Genomic DNA, 17,709 nt, shown 5'->3' with positions numbered 1-17,709 from the left:
TTGATTTGTTCCAAACTGCTTGTATGTCACGAAGGGACAAGGTGCCGTTTGTTTCCTGGTAAGAAATGTTTTCATTTTTGGGTCCTGCCCTCTTCTGCTTTACAGTAGAGAGACAAAACCCTGTGGCACTCTATGCCCTGCTCACCCTCCCTTTGCAGAGATGTGAATTGGACCAAACACGACTCAGAATCAGCCCCTCCCTGTAAACCAAGTTAAAAAACATAAGAATGCCTACATCAGGTTAGACCAAAGGTGTGTGTAACCCAGTGCAGCGGACGGTAGCCTTCAGGAAAGGGTAAAAATGGGGTAAGAATCCATGATGCTGCGCCCTGCAGCAGTGCATGGCTTGGAGACTCCCTGAATGGGGAGGGTCTCATGACCCTCTAAGTCAACAAAATTGTCCTGTCACTTTCTGAACCCATTTAACTTTTAGCATCTCCAACATCCTGTGGCAAGGAGGTCGCAACTTAGCTATGCCTTGTGTGAAGGCATATTACTTGTGCTTGCTTGCTCCCACCGATTAGACTTATTTGATACCCTTCTCCACCTTCAGCTCTTGTTTTGGAAGAAACAGTGAGCAGTCAGTTCCTCTGAATGATTTATCTTCTCTGTGGTTTTGTAGGCCTATCAATTGCTGATAATCCATTAGTCATTCATGGGAGCAGATTTAGTATCAGAGAAACATGTTATGAGTTAGCCTCACATGTCTTTAAACCCAAATGAAAACATTATATTGACATTGGTGCTGTGCTTGATAGCTCCATCTAAATGAGGATACTGTCATACAGCCTGTGATGGATGGAGCCTGGAGGTTCATGGCCTTTTCTGAGAGGCATGGATGATGTAATTAAGAAGAACAAGTCTATATTTGATTGGCATAGATCCCTAATGAATGAATCTGTATCCTCTCTATCAAATTTTTTCAGTGTTGGCAAATTGAAGAGACTTGTAAATGATTTCAGTACAGTGCCAGAACATCCTAAAAGCTTCTCTGCCCTGAAGTGGATAGTCAAAACGTGGCAAAGCAGGAATCAGGGGCACAGATAAACAAAGTGATTGGATGTGCCCAGAAATAAAGTGGAGAGCTGCTGACCATATACAGCATGGTTTTCTAAGGTATGTCCAGTGCCTGGTCCATTGTGCCAAGGAGTCGTACCCGTGTGACAGGACTTGGCGACCTCCAGTCTTTTGCCTGTTTGTATTGATTAACATGACTTCTGCCATGTGTCCATACATAGTACCATATCTAGAGTTGCAGGAAGGCTACAGGTAATTCGGATCCAAAGGAGTACTGGATACCTACTCTTTGGTTCTGTGGTGGAGCTGAAAGTGTTGTAAAGGCTAATACTCTGGCCTGCCTCACAGAAGTGAACTGCAGAAATTGAAGATGGGGCAAAAGAAACCAGACTAATTCAGAACAAAACAGGCTTTAGTTTTGGCATTGGAATATCTTTTATCTTCTTGAAATCTCTTTTAGGAATGTCCATCTAAAAAATCAAGTAAATACAATGTATTTAAAATGAAGGAACATACTGCACACCTGGTATCTAGAACTTGCCCAAATTTTTCTTAAGTAAGGCCCTGTCTTTAAAATTTCACATATTGTTCTTTATTAAAGAAGCTCACTTTTGAATGGAAGAAGACAGAAGTCCATCCTTCTATTCAGCGTGTCTGATGTTGCTGCTCTCAGGTCTGCTGTCACTAGGGTCATATGCACATTTATCAGTGAAGGACCTTTTCAAGTAACTTGTGTGCTGAATAAGTTCACCTTGAAAAAGACCAAAAGTTTACCTTCCGCTTCGAGAGGGAGAACAGCTTTGATAGAGTCTGTATGTTGCAGACTTTTGAAAAAGTCTTCATCACGTCGTTCCAGTTAACTGTCTGGACAAAGCGAATTCTGCCCTACAGATCGGTATGCTATACAGCTAAAAATAAAATAAAATAAAAAAGCTCCAGATGTTTCAACTGATGAAAAAAAAAGAAAGGGAACAGCTTAGCACTGTACACATTGGTCTTCACTCACCCTTTTTTGTGCTCCTTCTCTCTGGACTTATTTTTGTCTTTCAGTTAAGATTTAGACTGCAAATAGTCTGAAGCAAGAACAGCTGCCGTGCTGTTTCTTGATGCAGTGACTGGCAAACCGACCTGGGTCTTGACTCACAGCCGACGCTGCTAGAGCTGCTACTGCCATTTGAACAAGGACTATTAATTCCAGGTGCTCCAAAAATAGTTCTGGAACATCATAATAAAAAGGGAGTGTGCAATTAAGACAAGGTTTATTGCTATTATCCCTAATCTAAATTGCCCCTGTGTTTCCCACCCTGAATTACTTGAACCTTCTCTGTTTTCATGGAACTGATTACTCAATTTTCATCTGAGCCTTTTGTAAACTTGGGAGTCACCCGTGCCAGCAAAACCAAAATACATGTATTTGTTATGAAATGAAACCAGTGACCCAGGTTTTGTGCTAGTTTGAAGGAAACTACATGGATGTAGCTGAAGAGCATTGCTCACAGTCAGCACCTCGCAGACAGCAATCCACTTGACTCGCTGCAGGTGGCACGGCTGAGATGTCCCAATGTGCTCAGGGCGTTTGGGTACCTGCCTCCTGTTTGGTTTCAGTGGGATTAGAGCACCTGACTCTTTTTGTTCCTTTTGTGGATCCCCGTTGACGCAAACCACACCAGGAGATTACCAAAAACAAAGGAAAGCCCAGATAAACAACTGAGGCAGCTGACCATTTTGGAGACTATCCCTGCGTCCTTGTAAAACGCTCTGTGGTTGACTGTGCATCTTGACAGGTGTCAGCTACCAAGCCCATGACAGAGATCATGGATACTTTTATCCAGAGATCGTCAGTGTAATTTTCACACTTCTTCAGGAGTTTGGGGAGATGGAGCATCTACTTCTGCATCTGTGGTAGCAGGAAGACAGGCTGGTGCAAGGAAATTTGGGAGTCTGGTTTCATGCAAGGCTGAATTCCTGGATGCATACCCTTCTGCACGTGTGTCCCCCTGCTCTCACGGGAGGGATAACGCAGCCAGGATTAGGGAGAGAGGACTCAGGCCTTGCTCCTCTGTGTGTGGAAAGAAGCAGATAGTAAAAGAGAGATTTATATCTCTGTGAGAATGGCTTGAATTGCCACTCAGCAGCTTTGGTGGATGACCTTCACACCAGGCAAGGGGCTGGTCTACAGTGAGTGCATTTTACTCCTGTTCATAGAAAAACCACATAATATTTTGACTGCATTTGTCACAAAAAATAGGTTCCAGAGAGAGAGAGGCCACTAAACTAGCTGCCTTAGCACGGGGGAAGGGGAAGAAATTCAGCACTGGTTTATGTATTTGTCTGTGGGAAACCTCTAGAGCTTTGCTTTTTGAGAGGGCCAGGGTGTGGTGGTACAGTTTTTTGTAATGGAAACCATTATTTACGCGACACTTAGACCACAATACTCATTTCACTCATTAACTCAGCAACATTAGGACTGCTCTCCAGACAATGGAACTTAGGTATTTGGAGTATTGTTGTTGCCATTCCTGTGCCATTTGTGCAATGGAAGATGTTTGCATATTACATTTGTCACAGACAAGTATGGGGTATCAGATGTAGTGGTATTATTTTAAAATAGAATTGGAAAATGCAACTAAATATGCTCAGCTCCAGAATGCTTTGGATTTTCTAAACTGAAATTCCCATAATCTTATAAGACTGTGGTGCAATGTGAAAGTTAATGGCTCAGGGGGCTGGCAAAGGGAAACAAGGTTTCTTAACCCTTGATAAATAACGTAAATCAAACCCAGCTTGATCGTGTCTGAAAGTCAGTATTATTCTCAGATTTACTTGTATTTTTGTTTTGGTTTGGTTGTGGTTGGACTATATGAATTTATGATCCGGTTCCCCAGATAAAGAGGTGGCTCGCTCTGCTTTAAAAAAGAACTGAGAGTCGAAACTGCAGGACAATCATTTTTTATGTGCTAAGGCAAAACCAGGGCATGCTCGCGCCCCTCTCAGGATGAGGGTCCCCGATGTTTACTCCCCGGAGGACACCTCGCTGCCCTCCCGGGAGGTGTGGTTGCACTGCAGGTAAAGCAGCTTGGGCGTGTTTGCAAAACTTTTATCGCACCTTTGGCATGAGAAGGCGTATTGTTAATCCCCTGGGAACTGCCAAATGGGAACCGAGCCTGAGAGGGAAGTTTGGGGTCACCGATCCCAGGTTACTCCAAGTCATCGTAATAAAGATTGAGCTAGTTCAGCTGTAGGGCCATGTTGTATTTCAAGGAGGTGAATTTTGAGAAGTTACATTCTTTATGATTTAATGAAGAGGATAATGAATTTAAAAAGTCTGGGGAGGAGCAGGCGAAGGATATGTTAAAATCCATAAGTCTGGAAGAGGAGCAGGTAATGCTAGAAGACAGTGCAGTTGAGGTAAAATATACAGCAATTTGGTTCTGCTATGTAAAATAAGCTTTTGATTTATGGAGTGTCAAAAATGTAGATTTCTACGCCTTTCACGATGAATTTTTTTGGCAAATTTTTGGATGAAAATGATTATGGGAAAAATGTTCAGAATATAATTATGGCTTTGCTGAGGAGTTAAGGGCTCTTTAAAGATGCTTTCTGCTTGTATCTGCCATTACTGCTGTCAGAGTGCCTTGCTGAACTACTGGGTGGCCCCAGCTGTTCTGTATATTTTACCCCCACCCCTCCTCCAGGGAGTAAAAGCACAGTTTGGCCCAATACTTGCTAGAAATGAATTTATTCCACTGCAGACTCCATGTAGTGCATGCTAACATGGTTAAATAAGGACTATAAACTGTTGTAAAAAAAATACCATGATTTGGGGTAGGGATAATCATCTTCGTTTTCTGGTAGGAGAGCACCTATAGGGTCCTGGCCCTTAACGCCAATAAAAACAAAGAACATCCCTTGTGAGCCTCGGCTTCTTTTGGGAAGCAAAGTCCAGCTGAAAGCACTCCGAATGCTGGTTATTTGAATGAAAGTATTTTTATTTCTAGCTTCTGCAATTAGAACAGTGAAATTCGAGTGGGAACATTTTTCTTCCAGAGAACAGCTCAGCCGACAATTTAATTTGAGATTATTTGGTTAGAGGAGCAGAACAGAAAGGCTTGGGGGCATCCGCTGGCGAGGAACCTCCTGGGGGGCCACCCGAGGTGCATCTCTCCTCGGCGCGTGGCATGGTGACCCCCACCGCAAAGGACTTGCCGTTGCTCCCTCTGCCGTGGACGCGGAGGGAGGGGGAGCCTCGCTCCGCTCGTGCAGGCTGGTGCCCCTCTGCCCGACGGCTCGTGCCCCTGCGGTCTGGGCTTGGTCTGGGCACCTCTCCGCGCGCCAGGCCCGACCGGGTGAATTCCTGCTGTTCGCGTCGGATCTTTCTTACCGTTCGAATATTGCACACCCTTATCATTAATAACAGTGGATTTAAAACGGTCACTTCTCTGCTGTAAGAAGTTTGTCTGTGGTTTTCAAAGAAGCCAAGGGTGAATTAAGATGATCCATAAACGCGTTAAGATTTGGATGCTTAACTCTTCCTAGGGGCCCCTGTGGAAATCCTGGGCTACGCAGGACACATGGGGATTGCCTCTGCGCGGTGCGGGAGCGGGGGGCGGGTGGAATTGAGCGTGCGCCATGTCTGGAGAGATTTTGTGTCCAGCATGCCTCTTATTCTTATCTTGCCATAGTATGTAAAGATAAAAGATATTAATTAGCACTTGCCTCATCACTACATAAGGTCTGCATTATGGCGTGCATTTGCAGCAGGGGCTTTTGCGGGAAAAGCCGTCAGTGCAAGGATGTTCCTCGGTGACCTACGCGGAGCGCCCTGAGCCTTCGCTCTCTGTCAGTGAACGGGCTTTTGGGTGCATACAGCGTTTACAGATTTGGGTCGGATCCTGATCCGGTAAAAACTCCACAGAGCGCGACTCCGGTGACCGCGGTCCAGCTGAGGAGGCGGTCCTGGGTGCTCGCTGTGTGCTCTGCTCGAGAAGTGCTCGCCGTCGCCCAAGCCGTCTTCTCTTCCTGCCATTAGCGGTACTATAATTAAGCTTCTGCCGTGGTTTGCTGCCCTTTTCTACACATACACCCTCCTACATCTTTTGGAGGAATGTTCCCTTAGCAAAACAGTTTGCAAGTCACTTGCTGATACAACATTGTGTTCCTGATGCCACGAGGTTATATTAGCACTTATATTTGCGTTCGCAAGGGCTGCTCGCATACGGAAAGCGTGCAAGTGTTTCAGAATTGGGGCCATGGTGTGCAGTGTTACTGGGCAATAATCTCATGATGTAACCATAAACCTCGATTGTCTGTTTAATATCTCAGATGTTTCAATTTGCATTTCGTTAAAACTTGGCAAAAGGTTATCAGCTCAGATCCAAAATTCTCACAAAAATTGTTCTAATATGTAAAGTAAGTTTTGATTTATGTAGTGACAAAAATGTAAATTTCCAAGCATTTCAGTTTATTTTTTTGCCAAACTTTAGACTAAAATGACTTTTTTAAAGTGAAATGATTCTGGATGTAGTTATTTTCATGATTGGGGAGTAAAAGCAGTTGAAGATTTTAATTCAAGTGCATTTACAAATAATTCTTGTAAGAGCATTGCTTCTCAGGATATGAATAAGACGTCTCTACTGATCATATTAAGAGGCAGTTCTACAGAAAGAATGTGGTATTATTTTTGCAGGGAACCTGACGGTAAAATAGTCTATAAATATATTTAATATTACTAAAAATATATATTTCTCTTGATCTTATCATGAAAGCTGTTTACTCGTTTCAGAGTTGTGTATTATAAAACATGACAAATCATTATTGTGTAACACTTTCTATAAAAGAGCACAGTAAAAATATGTAGTGTTTCAGAGGAGTCGGGTTTTGCAACAGGAATACTTTTGACCACTGAGGACAAGGTTCATTTGCTGTTCTGTTTACTGCTGCAATATCACTGGAGTTAACCCAGTCACCCAGTGTATGTATGTAATTGCATTTTATAGAAGAAGTGTACAACAGCAGACCGCATTTCATAGCATCAAGTGTGAACACTGGGCTGGTATCAGGTTTGTATTAATTATCTGGAGAGGGAAAAAATGTAGAAACACCTCACAAAAACATCCTCGGTTTAAATTCAGTTCTCAGCTTTTCCTTTAAGATACACAGCAACATGATATTTCTTTCATAAACCACTACTTTGTTGTTGTTTTATACATAAAACAGGCAATGGGGTCTCTTGTGTTTAATCATTTTAATTAAAAGTGTGAATTTTGCCTGTTGCATCAGCTGGTCTATCATTTTCTACGGACGCTTTTCTGCTGTGAAATTGGTTTCAAATCTGGTTACCTTTTGGTAGTTAAAATCCCAGAGAAGTGTTTGGATTTGAGGAGAGAAATACAAACGCTTTTTGCCCGGTGGAGCAGACAGAAAGACCTCAGGGAAGGAACGTTGTCACACAGCAGGGAAGGGATGCTGAGCAGTTTGGGGTGGGAAGTGTCAAAGCAGAGCGTGTCGCCGTGTCAGCGCGCCGTGTCTGTTCGGCTGCATTCACGACGCGAGGTCTCGTTTTCCTCATCTCCCTCGCAGAAGGAAAGGCCCTTGTCCAAGCTGCCCTTCTCACAGGAAACAGTTTCAAGTTCTAAAAACCACCTTTTTGGGGAGAAGTTGGGGGGGGGGGGTTGTCGATGGCTCTCGGAGGTGAGGCTGGACGGCGAGAGGCCGGTTGCGCGTGCCGGGCGTTTTGGCACGTGCTGCGCGGACGTTTTTGGGAAGCGACATCCTCCGCGTGGGGCAGCTGCCTGGCGCCCGGGGACGCGGCCCCCCCACCGCCCTCACCCCGTTGCCTTTTCTCCTTCCTCGAGACTTCCAGAAAGCGCGCGTGCCGCGTGCCCCCCACCGCCCTCACCCCGTTGCCTTTTCTCCTTCCTCGAGACTTCCAGAAAGCGCGCGTGCCGCGTGCGTCCGCAGGAGGGAAGAGGGGCCGGTAGGGAACCGGTTCCTCTGCTGCACAGGGGGCGAAGATAAGCCAGGGACTTAGCAGCCCCAACCCCGCAGAAGTCGCTGCAATAAACAGCCCTGCAGAATCCTGACCCTTTAGTTACTGATGTGTTTAGCGCCTCATTGATCTCTACGGGATGACTGACATGTTTTTAATAAAATATGTGAGTGCACGTTTGCAGGATGCACTATGAAAGTGAAGTTCAAGTTTTGGTGGCAAAAACCACAGCTAGAATTTTTTACATGTAAGAGGAAATAAAACCCCTCTCAAACCCACTCTGCTCAATTTGTCCCCCATATAAATGGACTATTTTTAACTTTTTCTTATTGCATTTCCAGTCCTGCAAACGAACCTGTTGCCACATGTACTTTGTCACTGTGACCTGCTTAAGGAAGAAGCATATATATATATATATATATATATATATATATATATATATATATTTTTTTTAAGCAAAGATCTCCTGTTTTCCTTCTTAGTTACAAACAAGGGAAATCAAAACTTTGATTTTTAAGTGTTTATGAGTCCTGCTGGTAGGTCTCACGTGAGCTCAGATAAAGCCTGTTTTTCCATTGGTCCCCACGTCTCAAATTTAACAATAGTCACTGATTTTGGAGAACTTTCATCCTGGCAGAGATCGTATGAGTTCAGCAGATCTCAGGAGTGCTCATACAGGCTGTATTTGTGCTTTTTTCAATAGGAATGTCAGTCTAAACAATATCATTGCAACAATTCAGCCCCGAACCTTTGCCTGCTAAGAGTCTGTGAGGCTTACCTTCCTTTTAATGCATTGATTACATTTGCTATCCAAACTGACAGTCTCCGAGCAGACATTTTTGCCTATTATTCGTCCATGCCTTTAGCAGCCCATGGTGCGTATGGCAATCTAAATTATTCTTTGCATTAGCATAAACAAAAGAAACACTTCAAGAAACGTTAGTATGTTTTCCCTATATTTGTGTTTATTACAAGTACACCATACCCAAGTACTGATATAACTTTATTGTATAGAAGCCTTGAAGTAAAACAGTATTTATTGTGAAAGATGATTGCAGTTTCAATAACAGCTCCTTCTTATTACTTAAAAAACATGTATTTAGCCAGATACCATGAACACTAAGTTTAGTTCACTTGGCAGCACTTTAACCAGCGCTTTTATAATCTTTGTATTTAAAATCCCAAATAAGCCATAATTCACTGGCCATGCTGATTCGTGACTGTATGTATCCTGTGTTTTAGAATAAAAGTATAAAATTACAGAGATATGATCAATTATTTTAAAAAATGTAAATGTAGTGAAATGGTGGACAAGAGAACTACGCTGGTCTTCATTACTCTGAAAACAGCAATTGCTGGGATCCAGGGGAAAAAAACGATCAGAAAAGAAACGGTTCCTGGGGAGAAATGGCTTTTTTATAAATGGCATTGAATGGATGCAAAAGAAAGCGGCTAACAAGGCATTTCCTACTAACAAGCCAAGGGTGTTTCATACCCTTTCATCTTTAAAATTACAAATGTAAAGTAAATGTACTCTGTTTTGTCGCAGGATTACTCACTGGAGCCCGTGTTTTTCTTTAGGACAGGGTGTAGGATAGCGCAGCCGGTTGTTTGAGACTGCTGCGAGGGAACGTCTGCGCTGCACGACGCCGGGAAAAACGCACCCGCTCGCCTGAGAGACTTCCTTTCACCTTCGTCTAGCGCTCTCCTTTAGCCAAGAGGCGGGAGGAGTCTGGGAAAATACGTGGCACTCTCTTGGTAACATGCAATTGAGAATTTTTATGTTCCTTCCTTCCCAAGGGAAGCCTTTGAAGGAGTCCTCCTTCTTTGAGTTCCTGTAAAAGAGGGTTTTCTAGGCTCTGATTCCAGCGTGGACAGGCCTTCAGACTAGAGCAGAAAGTGGGGCCGATTTCCTGCGTGGTGTTCAGTGCCCCTCGCCCGCAGCCGGCCGGGGGGAGGTGAGGGCGAGGAAGCCTCCCCCACCGCTGCCACGGCGGGATCCTTTAACGGGCCTTCTGCAGGGCGGTGCCATGCCAGGTGCAGCGCGTCCCGGAGCAGAAGCGGGAAGGGCCCTGCATCCGCTGAGCAGAGACACGCTCCTTCGGTTAAACGATTAAATGGAGGTACTCTGCCCCATGGAGCATTGCGTTTGGATTTGTATATCCTGACAGCACAGGGTGGATGAGTGAAACTTCTCAACCATTACTTCGCTGTGAGTTTTTAGCATTAATTTCAGAAATGTGGCCATGTGGACTGAAACAACGCTTTCCACCGAGAGGGAAGTATTTAACAGTAGCACCGTGGGAGGAAATGCGTGTGCACGTCACCTGATAGACGCAGAGCCTCATGTAAATGTAACGTTTTGAAATGTCGATTAACTTGGTGAGAATTAGGAACAACTTGGACAATTAGAAATGATCTATTGAGTCTTAGTTATAGGAATGAGCTACTATTTCAATATTTTGGGTTTGGTATGGTTTTTTTTTCCAAATATTAAGATGCACCACATAAAAATAAAGCAAAAAGAAGTGGCGCTACCTAGTGGGTGAGGAAACAAACTGGATGGATGGAACAAGCAGGATGAAACTACTGACCTCCGGAGGAGCCGGAGCCTCTCGAGGGAAACAGCTGTGCAAGAGAGACCCGAAGGCTGCTGCAGGCAAAGGGCGTTATGGAGAGAGTGCCCCAGGGCTGGTCTTGTACATACGTCTTCCTTAATCGTGGTGATTGGTTTTGTTGTTGCTGTTGTTTTGATTTTTTTGTTGGCTGATTTGTTTGGTGACCATTTCACGTACCTTCACAGCATTCAAAAGCAGCTGGAGCTGTTGGCTGTCCTCAACCAAACTGGTCAAAGTGGTAAATGCCTCCAGGGTAGTTCAGTCCCTACAAGTTGGAAGACCAACGTGTTGTTGATCAGAGGAGAAAGGCCCTGTGAGCTTTGACTGAGGGATGGGATGTGGCAGGGACGTGCGTGGGGCCGAGCACGCCTGGGGAGCCGTGTCGCGTGCACCCAGCCGTAGGGAGCACTTTCCTGGCAGCTCACAGCCCAGGGCCCTCCAAGCCCCGGCTGCGTTATTTCCAGAGCCATCGGAAACACGGGGGTGGCGATTTTACTCAGGCTGCAGGTTCATCGTCGCTTTGGCTGCTGCCCGAGGGGGTGGTCCTGCTGTCCCTCCCCGTCCCGTCCCATCGTCCTGCTCCCACCCCAGTCAGCACGGCAGCACTGCTGTGCACACTGCGGGGCAGCTGAGAGACCTGCTCTGTCCAAAACAGAGTATTTTTTGGTCAGCTTAGTCTTTAGCTTGATCAAGTGCCGCAGTCGTGTCAGTGCTGATGGCCCAAGGGATAGGCAGGAGCCTGTGCTGGAGTGGGACTGTCCCTTTGGGTATCTTCAGCTGAGCGTGACACCAAACCCGGGGCTCCCAGGGAGCTAGTTGGTTGCAGTGTGATTTCCCTGGCGCCTTTTCTGTTCAAGTTTCAGGTAGATGATGGCATTTAGCAGGAAAGTCGCCCTGCGTCTTTGTTGCACGCCTTTTGGGTGAACAGCAGCAGCTTTGCGCTTGTGATTTCTCTTCTGTTCCTCCTAACCATATTCTAATTTGGAGTTTTTCATCTTTCTGTTTAACAGGAAAGATGCCTGCTCTAAAAATATAGGATATGGCTCCAGATCTCTGTTCTGAGAACAGCTGGTCACGTTCAAAATGAATGCCTAAAGAAAATAGCAAATTTGAGAAGAAATGCGAATTCCTGAATTTTGGCAAGGAAAGGCCGGCCGGAGGTAAGCCAGCCAATTCCTGGATGACTCCGGTGCCAGTAGGAGCGCCAGCACTTTTGCCTTCTCGGTTTCGCTGCAGACCTGGTGCTAAGGTTTCAGCTTCGCGTACAGCCATTCCCCAAATGGTTAGTTCTGGAAATAACAGCCCAGTCCCAATGATGACACAGGTGACATTTTCAAAATCAAAAACTGGGACAGTTCTGTAGTGACATTTTTAGGGTCTCAAAATATCCCTGCAAAAGGCGAACGTATGCTTAAAAAAACCATGCTGATGTCACTCCTGCCAGTGTCTGCTTCGGCAGCGACACATACGTACTTCCCTGAGCGCAAGGCTTTTTCCAGTTGCTTTAATTCTAAGTGAATTGTGTCATGAAACACCAAAAGTGCTGTTAACACTCGTTCTGCTCTTGTGTGAATCATGCGGCTGAACCAATTTAACTTAAATTAGTTCAGTAAACCAGTGGAACAAGCATGCAGAGTCTCCTAGATCGCTTAAACTCGTTAGCTTTTAGCCTCTGCGTTTGACCAGCACGAGGTAACTAGACGCAGCTCAGGTTGGAAATGTCGTGTAGGTATTTATGCACCGGGTGCCGGGTATGAACTCGCCTGGCTTAACCAGGCGCTGCGAGCGCGCGACCGCCCGCATCCTGCAACGGAGCCGTCCGGAGGGGCTGCGCTCGGGGACGGCCCTTCCCACGCCAGACTGCCCCGGGCCCCCCATTCGCGGCTTTCTGCAGCCGTAAAGCGGCTTTTGCTCTTTTCGGGGAAAGGTCTTGACCATGCGTTTTGCAGTTAGGGAGAAATCAAAACCTGCTCCGGTTTAGACTGAAAGTGCAAAGCCTGAACCCCCTGACGTGGTGCTGAGCGGCCGCTGGGCAGGGCAGCCCTGCTGCAAGCGGCCTCAGCGGCCCCCTTATTGCAACAAGACAGGGCTTCCCGCAAACTCACAAACCCCGCTGTTTAGAAGCGGAGCGTTAGCGTCTGCCGTCGAAACAGAGTGAATCCTGGAGGCTCGGTGAGGAATCAGGTGTTTGGGATGAAATACCAGAGCGGAGCTGGGCTGGGTGAGGCGTTTCCGATGCTGAAACATAGCGCACGCTCTGCTCGGGGATTTCGGGGCGTGCGGGGAGCGGAGTGAATTGAATCGCCGTAACAGCCTGGCAGAAAGAGGAGTTTCACCCTAATCCAGGGGTAACCTGCAAGCTTACGGGTCTCGGTGCGGCCGTGGCAGGCGGAGGGGCCGGGAGCGAGCTGCGCCGTGCCGCCCTCGGCCCTCCATCCCGCCGGGCTCGCCCCCAGGTGCCCTGCGAGCCCCCAGGAGCCGCAGGGCTGTCGGGAGTGAGCAAACATATAGTACGGGTTTGTCCAGACCCCTTGGCTTAAGGACGACTGCTTGAAGTGCTTTACAATGTTAAGTGTACACAGCAAAGGGTGACAGGTACACAGAAGTAAATTGTAGGCGTCTTAAACATACCGGCTCTACCCCTCATTACAAAATGGCTTTTCTGCTGATGGATATTTCCTACAGTGTTTGTCAAACAGTAGGTTCATGGCTTAGTCAGGGACAAAGTTATTAAGGACATAAAACGCCATCTGGATGATGCTAATAAACATAAAACCTAACCTTCAGAAACAGTGCTGCAATGACCAGACTGCGCCAGACCAGATTACCCTTTGTTTGTGTTAAAATCCAAGCCCCGCACTAGCCCTCTTGACTGCCCAACCTCATATATTTTATTCGGAAAACCTAAAAATGTGGTTATTCCAATGAGACAACGAAGTGACCTGTCCCTGGCATCTTACTGGAACACTGTCTTAAAAGGGCTGGTTTCCTAGTCGAGTTTCTTTTTTTGGTTTCTAAACAGTTGGTGGTTGGTTTCAAACTTTTATTTAGGATTTCTGCTTCTCAGTTTAGTTGGCAGTTCATGTGGCGAGGAAAAAAATTAAAACCCTCCTGCAAGCTGAAAAAAACCCAAACCTATCCTATAAATGCATTTTGGACTTGTTTTTACAAGAAAATGATGGGATTTTCCATTCACAATCTATTCTGTGCTGTAGGGATGACCTAGCTAGCACTTTACTCCCGGTACCTCTTGCAGAGTGCATCGCCACGAGGGAGAAGGCGGCTGTGCAGGCCGAACCCTGAGCTGTCTAGCGTTAGCGGATGGCTTTCCTCTGGGGGAAGGGTTTGATTTTCCTTCTATGACAGGACAGGTTTTTCCACCAGAAAATGCAGTATCATTGCAGTCGAAATGGATTGTGGGAAATGGCACACATATGTCATTTTCAGTAGAAAAGTTTTGAAACAAAGAACTGGTATTTCTTGATTCCTCTTGATGAGATACAAATTCATTTTGATGATTTTGTTTGAACTTCTCTCTCTCTCTATATATATATATGTATATAAAGATTTAGTTCATGTTATTTTACCATGCGGTTCTTCCAGACTAGTGAAAACAAAATTGGGAATTGCTGTTTCTCCATAAATTTTTAAATATTATTTTGCTGTTGCTTTTGTTGAAACTTAACCAAGGTCCAAAATGATTGACTTGCCAGGTGGAATAGAAATTTCTCTCTTTTTAATGATGAAAACCTGTAAATTGCCATCGTGGGAAGCCAGGACTTGGCCCTAGTTTGGCTAGCAGTTCTCCTACATGTATAAACTTTTCCAAAAAGCTGGCTGAAATTCAGCTGAGCCTGAGGCTACCCATTGCCCTGGCTGTCGTGTTTTCTCATAGTCGCACAGAACCTCGGAAGCGGTCCGTGCTCGTGCTTGGCCCTACCACCGCTTTACAGCATGATAGCCAGTTCCAGCAGCTCTTCAAATTCTTGCTGGTTCTTTTTAAAATGAACAAGACTATGAATCTTTTGCCCTCCCTCCCCCCGCCAAGTGCAGTAACCCCTAGATAATCCTTAGTGCCCTCTGCAGCATCACAAGTGTGTTGCACTTCGTGGTGGGCCCCCAAACCCTCGTGTGACCACGGGGCAGCCTGGGGGAGCAGAGGACATGTCCCACCTGCAGCATAGTGATTCCTCGCTGCCTGCTGGCCTAACTGGCCCGCAGAGGACAGAGCAGCTCATCTGAAGCCAGCTTGCCTTGGACTTGCCCCTAGCCCAGAGCAGGAGGAGCTCCTAAAATTGCCCTGCCGGTCTGTGTGAGAGGAAGAAGACCCTTCCTGCCATGACGGCTGGTTCCTCCCAGGGCTACGTGCCTGCAGATCTGGTCTGTGCTCTGATGATAGCAGCTTCTGGCAAGTGTCCTCAGGCTTCTCCTCAGCTGTTTTGGCCCCTTGCTCCTCCAGCGAGGCTCCAGGTCTGTACGGGCTCTCTCTGGGGAGATGAGGACCCTGCAGAGGTATTTCTTTGGGAATTTTGTATAACAGACACTCGGTTCGGTGGACAGCCTGATTTCATTTGGTCTAAGTGCTAACGGAACGATTTTAAAGTTTCTCGTGTGTTCTGAAAAGAGAGAGTGTTATTTCAGTACTGGCTTTTTTAAGAGCTTTATCCTCTTGACCTAAAGCTATGTTAATACAGAATGCTAAAATGTCTCTCTTGTTTATGAGCAAGCTAGTCTGATGAATGTGTTGCTCTCAAAATGCCCAAAAGCTGTAAATATATGCTCAGGTTTGGAAACACTGCTTGGTTTCATCTCCAAAATTCTGCTAACTCGCTCAGAACGAGTAAAGCGCTGGAGCGTTTCAGGAATCCTTGCTGAGGTGGCCAGGATGGCTGGGGCCCCTCTGCACCCTGAACCCAGCCAGGGGCTCAGCCCCTCGCTGGCAGCCGTGCAGATGAGGATCTGCCACTTCACCACCCGCAGCTGAACTGAGCAGACCTCTAGGCAAACGCAGATTCATATGTTATTCAGCGGTATGAGGCTGTGAGGAAGATACACACATTAAGGTGTCCAAATCTGATGCCAGAACTAGTCAGATGCTTCCCAAATGAGCATGCACATGTGTGAGAACAAAAATGTTACATTTAAGGACAGAAAGTGAAGTTTGCTGTCTAATCAGAGGCTTCTCCAGGCTGTCAGGCTGATCTGCAGCTTTGTGTACGGCGGGTTAAAATAGCCTGGACGACTGTAAGGTACCTGTAAATCTAGCCTGTTGGGAAAAGCCATGGTTTCCAACACATCGAGCAAGCTGCTCAGCAGTCGTGTGGTTAAATAGGCTTGTCACTGTCAAACAGGATCATTTTGGAAAAAACAAATTCAGGAAATACTAGGAGCCGAGCTATGCAAATCGCCGTGCCAGCAGCAGCGGCAGGGGCTTGACCACTTAGCAGCATCAGTACGTATCCCCGGGCCTGAGCAGTCAGCCTCACACGGGCAAATTGCAGCTATCAGCATATATGTGCTTCTTTTTTTCGCCTTTCTCTGTGTAGGCTCGATATTAGGAAAGTACACTTACTAGAGGAGTGAACGGCATTTGCATTACGCTTGAGTGACAACTGTAGGAATAGTCGCAGGAGCAAGAACGTGCGTGGCTGATGTTCACCCTGTGAAGTGGTATTGGCATTAATTATTCCTCTGCACTTTTTACACATTTGTTGTGATCAGCATTTAATGTTTACTGTGGATTATACTTTTGTTACATGAATTTAAATGTACCCCTCCTTTTCCCCCCAGAGAAGTCAACTGCAGGAGGTCTATTCTCCGTCCAGCTGTCTCGGCTTGCTGATTTAGTGCCGGCTTCCGAACGTGCACCTCTGATGTCCGCAGAGCAGCAGGGCCGCAGGCAGCTCTCGTGGGGCCTGCAGCATTTCCTTAGCTCTGCTACAAACCCGCACGGAGGCCGCACAGCTCCCACAAGGGTCCGGCCGCAGAGGAGAAAAGGAATGGGGGAGTTTTAAGCCCGATGAGGGAAGGGCGAAGGTGTTTTGCTGCAGAGCCTGGGTTTCGTCCCAGTGGCTGGGGACGGGGCTGCCGCTCCGAGGAGAGTGACCCGTCCCCGGAGAGCGCTTGGTGCCTCCTGCCCAGGCCCCGCTTCCGCCCCCTGCACCCTGTGTGTGGCACAGGACTTTTTTGCATGTTCCTGGTCATGAGGTGTAAATAACATGAAAATACTAGCATTTGATGAACTAAAACGTTTTCTGCTCATATTAATAAGCTATGTGATAAAAAATCTCATTTGTCCGAAGCCATTATGGGTGGTGACACGAGAACAAAAGTAGCATCTCTGGTTTTCATCCGCTACCTACTTTGGCTCTGCTGTTATGTTCCATTTCAAGGAGATATTCCCTCTAGTTGTCTTCATGTGTAGTGGATTTAGCTTCAGGTGGAAAAAAGCAGCATTTTTTGCAAACAAAAAAATTCAACCTTAGGAAAATTGGTTGCAATTTAATTATTCATAGAGTAATATTCAGAACAAGAAACATCAGAATAGAACTTAACTAAATATTCACAGTTTGGGAATATCTGTGTTTACTTGCTAATGCTTTTTGCAAAATGTAAGTCCAAATATAGGAAATCTGTGCTATTATTCATTACAATTAAATGGGCTTTGGTTCTCAGAGACTCCCACTAAAATCTGCACTCTGGTGAACAAGTCTGTACTAGCTTATTTAGTGTCTGCTATTAATAAATATTTCATCATGGTGATGGAAAATATTTCTTTTGCTTTGTGATACAAGCCCATTTTTGCATCCTGAAGAATATTTAAGGCCTTTTTTTTTTCCTGGGATGGGACTTTCATGCACAGGCAGCTGCTGAACTGATTTAGCGGCTTGTTTTTGGGTTATTTGGTTTGGATGTGATTGAGACCATGTGGTAAGCTGGGAAAGTAAGTGGAAGAAGTGATAAGAAGTCAAAATAATCCTTTGGAAACTGCCCCCTCCTTCAGTGATGCTGAGATGCTGCCGAGTTCAGACAAGACTCCTGACCTTCAACTGGAATTTAAAATGGAGAGCGGCCTTTTCAGTCAAC

General features: G+C 45.9%; 2 long non-coding RNA genes across 2 annotated transcripts in view; both read left to right on the top strand.

Annotated features, from left to right (window-relative positions):
• The window catches only part of LOC135328879 (uncharacterized), a 126,947-nt gene that overhangs the window by 10,422 nt on the left and 98,816 nt on the right, over nt 1-17,709 (top strand). The gene's annotated exons all lie outside the window — the stretch shown is intronic.
• On the top strand, nt 9,522-16,673 carry LOC112985559 (uncharacterized). Its single transcript, XR_010390033.1, has 3 exons — nt 9,522-9,763; nt 11,634-11,783; nt 16,414-16,673. It is a non-coding gene; the product is annotated as an uncharacterized LOC112985559 (long non-coding RNA).

The sequence above is a fragment of the Dromaius novaehollandiae genome, chromosome 7 (assembly GCF_036370855.1).
Source record: "Dromaius novaehollandiae isolate bDroNov1 chromosome 7, bDroNov1.hap1, whole genome shotgun sequence".
NCBI lineage: Eukaryota > Metazoa > Chordata > Aves > Casuariiformes > Dromaiidae > Dromaius > Dromaius novaehollandiae.
Note: the sequence above shows the minus strand (reverse complement) of the source record. Positions and strands in the feature narration are given on the sequence as shown.